This window comes from Anomaloglossus baeobatrachus, unplaced genomic scaffold (assembly GCF_048569485.1).
Source record: "Anomaloglossus baeobatrachus isolate aAnoBae1 unplaced genomic scaffold, aAnoBae1.hap1 Scaffold_25, whole genome shotgun sequence".
NCBI lineage: Eukaryota > Metazoa > Chordata > Amphibia > Anura > Aromobatidae > Anomaloglossus > Anomaloglossus baeobatrachus.
This window is the reverse complement of record NW_027442090.1, coordinates 175,553-181,038: the sequence shown is the minus strand read 5'-3', so window position 1 is coordinate 181,038 and position 5,486 is coordinate 175,553.

Genomic DNA, 5,486 nt, shown 5'->3' with positions numbered 1-5,486 from the left:
GAGATTTTTGGCAAAAAATTGCAATTTCTTGAGCTGCCTCGCCACGTCACGGGAAATCTCATTTGAGGCAGTCCTACACTAAAATATTTTTATAAAATGTGCCATACGGCCTCACATATGAATAGTAGAACTGCTCTTAGCAGCACTCACCTGGTCTATTTCAATCCCGTACCCATGACTGAGTCATGGCTGTGGGCGGGACAGGTCCAAGCAAATGCTGCATGAAGTAAATAGCCTGTGGACAAGGCCTGATGACAATGTGAACAGTCACCAACCGCAAAAATCTAGACAGATGGAATACATCCCAAATTGGGGTGCATAGCAAAGTGGGGGTCAGCCACCGACCAATTCAATGAAGAAAAACAAAAAGCCAGCACTAAATGTGCACTTCAGCACTAAACATTCCAAACTGTACTTATTATAAAAATTTTGAGATTTTTGGCAAAAAATTGCAATTTCTTGAGCTGCCTCGCCACGTCACGGCAAATCTCATTTGAGGCAGTCCTACACTAAAATATTTTTATAAAATGTGCCATACGGCCTCACATATGAATAGTAGAACTGCTCTTAGCAGCACTCACCTGGTCTATTTCAATCCCGTACCCATGACTGAGTCATGGCTGTGGGCGGGACAGGTCCAAGCAAATGCTGCATGAAGTAAATAGCCTGTGGACAAGGCCTGATGACAATGTGAACAGTCACCAACCGCAAAAATCTAGACAAATGGAATACATCCCAAATTGGGGTGCATAGCAAAGTGGGGGTCAGCCACCGACCAATTCAATGAAGAAAAACAAAAAGCCAGCACTAAATGTGCACTTCAGCACTAAACATTCCAAACTGTACTTATTATAAAAATTTTGAGATTTTTGGCAAAAAATTGCAATTTCTTGAGCTGCCTCGCCACGTCACGGCAAATCTCATTTGAGGCAGTCCTACACTAAAATATTTTTATAAAATGTGCCATACGGCCTCACATATGAATAGTAGAACTGCTCTTAGCAGCACTCACCTGGTCTATTTCAATCCCGTACCCATGACTGAGTCATGGCTGTGGGCGGGACAGGTCCAAGCAAATGCTGCATGAAGTAAATAGCCTGTGGACAAGGCCTGATGACAATGTGAACAGTCACCAACCGCAAAAATCTAGACAGATGGAATACATCCCAAATTGGGGTGCATAGCAAAGTGGGGGTCAGCCACCGACCAATTCAATGAAGAAAAACAAAAAGCCAGCACTAAATGTGCACTTCAGCACTAAACATTCCAAACTGTACTTATTATAAAAATTTTGAGATTTTTGGCAAAAAATTGCAATTTCTTGAGCTGCCTCGCCACGTCACGGCAAATCTCATTTGAGGCAGTCCTACACTAAAATATTTTTATAAAATGTGCCATACGGCCTCACATATGAATAGTAGAACTGCTCTTAGCAGCACTCACCTGGTCTATTTCAATCCCGTACCCATGACTGAGTCATGGCTGTGGGCGGGACAGGTCCAAGCAAATGCTGCATGAAGTAAATAGCCTGTGGACAAGGCTTGATGACAATGTGAACAGTCACCAACCGCAAAAATCTAGACAGATGGAATACATCCCAAATTGGGGTGCATAGCAAAGTGGGGGTCAGCCACCGACCAATTCAATGAAGAAAAACAAAAAGCCAGCACTAAATGTGCACTTCAGCACTAAACATTCCAAACTGTACTTATTATAAAAATTTTGAGATTTTTGGCAAAAAATTGCAATTTCTTGAGCTGCCTCGCCACGTCACGGCAAATCTCATTTGAGGCAGTCCTACACTAAAATATTTTTATAAAATGTGCCATACGGCCTCACATATGAATAGTAGAACTGCTCTTAGCAGCACTCACCTGGTCTATTTCAATCCCGTACCCATGACTGAGTCATGGCTGTGGGCGGGACAGGTCCAAGCAAATGCTGCATGAAGTAAATAGCCTGTGGACAAGGCCTGATGACAATGTGAACAGTCACCAACCGCAAAAATCTAGACAGATGGAATACATCCCAAATTGGGGTGCATAGCAAAGTGGGGGTCAGCCACCGACCAATTCAATGAAGAAAAACAAAAAGCCAGCACTAAATGTGCACTTCAGCACTAAACATTCCAAACTGTACTTATTATAAAAATTTTGAGATTTTTGGCAAAAAATTGCAATTTCTTGAGCTGCCTCGCCATGTCACGGCAAATCTCATTTGAGGCAGTCCTACACTAAAATATTTTTATAAAATGTGCCATACGGCCTCACATATGAATAGTAGAACTGCTCTTAGCAGCACTCACCTGGTCTATTTCAATCCCGTACCCATGACTGAGTCATGGCTGTGGGCGGGACAGGTCCAAGCAAATGCTGCATGAAGTAAATAGCCTGTGGACAAGGCCTGATGACAATGTGAACAGTCACCAACCGCAAAAATCTAGACAGATGGAATACATCCCAAATTGGGGTGCATAGCAAAGTGGGGGTCAGCCACCGACCAATTCAATGAAGAAAAACAAAAAGCCAGCACTAAATGTGCACTTCAGCACTAAACATTCCAAACTGTACTTATTATAAAAATTTTGAAATTTTTGGCAAAAAATTGCAATTTCTTGAGCTGCCTCGCCACGTCACGGCAAATCTCATTTGAGGCAGTCCTACACTAAAATATTTTTATAAAATGTGCCATACGGCCTCACATATGAATAGTAGAACTGCTCTTAGCAGCACTCACCTGGTCTATTTCAATCCCGTACCCATGACTGAGTCATGGCTGTGGGCGGGACAGGTCCAAGCAAATGCTGCATGAAGTAAATAGCCTGTGGACAAGGCCTGATGACAATGTGAACAGTCACCAACCGCAAAAATCTAGACAGATGGAATACATCCCAAATTGGGGTGCATAGCAAAGTGGGGGTCAGCCACCGACCAATTCAATGAAGAAAAACAAAAAGCCAGCACTAAATGTGCACTTCAGCACTAAACATTCCAAACTGTACTTATTATAAAAATTTTGAGATTTTTGGCAAAAAATTGCAATTTCTTGAGCTGCCTCGCCACGTCACGGCAAATCTCATTTGAGGCAGTCCTACACTAAAATATTTTTATAAAATGTGCCATACGGCCTCACATATGAATAGTAGAACTGCTCTTAGCAGCACTCACCTGGTCTATTTCAATCCCGTACCCATGACTGAGTCATGGCTGTGGGCGGGACAGGTCCAAGCAAATGCTGCATGAAGTAAATAGCCTGTGGACAAGGCCTGATGACAATGTGAACAGTCACCAACCGCAAAAATCTAGACAGATGGAATACATCCCAAATTGGGGTGCATAGCAAAGTGGGGGTCAGCCACCGACCAATTCAATGAAGAAAAACAAAAAGCCAGCACTAAATGTGCACTTCAGCACTAAACATTCCAAACTGTACTTATTATAAAAATTTTGAGATTTTTGGCAAAAAATTGCAATTTCTTGAGCTGCCTCGCCACGTCACGGCAAATCTCATTTGAGGCAGTCCTACACTAAAATATTTTTATAAAATGTGCCATACGGCCTCACATATGAATAGTAGAACTGCTCTTAGCAGCACTCACCTGGTCTATTTCAATCCCGTACCCATGACTGAGTCATGGCTGTGGGCGGGACAGGTCCAAGCAAATGCTGCATGAAGTAAATAGCCTGTGGACAAGGCCTGATGACAATGTGAACAGTCACCAACCGCAAAAATCTAGACAGATGGAATACATCCCAAATTGGGGTGCATAGCAAAGTGGGGGTCAGCCACCGACCAATTCAATGAAGAAAAACAAAAAGCCAGCACTAAATGTGCACTTCAGCACTAAACATTCCAAACTGTACTTATTATAAAAATTTTGAGATTTTTGGCAAAAAATTGCAATTTCTTGAGCTGCCTCGCCACGTCACGGCAAATCTCATTTGAGGCAGTCCTACACTAAAATATTTTTATAAAATGTGCCATACGGCCTCACATATGAATAGTAGAACTGCTCTTAGCAGCACTCACCTGGTCTATTTCAATCCCGTACCCATGACTGAGTCATGGCTGTGGGCGGGACAGGTCCAAGCAAATGCTGCATGAAGTAAATAGCCTGTGGACAAGGCCTGATGACAATGTGAACAGTCACCAACCGCAAAAATCTAGACAGATGGAATACATCCCAAATTGGGGTGCATAGCAAAGTGGGGGTCAGCCACCGACCAATTCAATGAAGAAAAACAAAAAGCCAGCACTAAATGTGCACTTCAGCACTAAACATTCCAAACTGTACTTATTATAAAAATTTTGAGATTTTTGGCAAAAAATTGCAATTTCTTGAGCTGCCTCGCCACGTCACGGCAAATCTCATTTGAGGCAGTCCTACACTAAAATATTTTTATAAAATGTGCCATACGGCCTCACATATGAATAGTAGAACTGCTCTTAGCAGCACTCACCTGGTCTATTTCAATCCCGTACCCATGACTGAGTCATGGCTGTGGGCGGGACAGGTCCAAGCAAATGCTGCATGAAGTAAATAGCCTGTGGACAAGGCCTGATGACAATGTGAACAGTCACCAACCGCAAAAATCTAGACAGATGGAATACATCCCAAATTGGGGTGCATAGCAAAGTGGGGGTCAGCCACCGACCAATTCAATGAAGAAAAACAAAAAGCCAGCACTAAATGTGCACTTCAGCACTAAACATTCCAAACTGTACTTATTATAAAAATTTTGAGATTTTTGGCAAAAAATTGCAATTTCTTGAGCTGCCTCGCCACGTCACGGCAAATCTCATTTGAGGCAGTCCTACACTAAAATATTTTTATAAAATGTGCCATACGGCCTCACATATGAATAGTAGAACTGCTCTTAGCAGCACTCACCTGGTCTATTTCAATCCCGTACCCATGACTGAGTCATGGCTGTGGGCGGGACAGGTCCAAGCAAATGCTGCATGAAGTAAATAGCCTGTGGACAAGGCCTGATGACAATGTGAACAGTCACCAACCGCAAAAATCTAGACAGATGGAATACATCCCAAATTGGGGTGCATTGCAAAGTGGGGGTCAGCCACCGACCAATTCAATGAAGAAAAACAAAAAGCCAGCACTAAATGTGCACTTCAGCACTAAACATTCCAAACTGTACTTATTATAAAAATTTTGAGATTTTTGGCAAAAAATTGCAATTTCTTGAGCTGCCTCGCCACGTCACGGCAAATCTCATTTGAGGCAGTCCTACACTAAAATATTTTTATAAAATGTGCCATACGGCCTCACATATGAATAGTAGAACTGCTCTTAGCAGAACTCACCTGGTCTATTTCAATCCCGTACCCATGACTGAGTCATGGCTGTGGGCGGGACAGGTCCAAGCAAATGCTGCATGAAGTAAATAGCCTGTGGACAAGGCCTGATGACAATGTGAACAGTCACCAACCGCAAAAATCTAGACAGATGGAATACATCCCAAATTGGG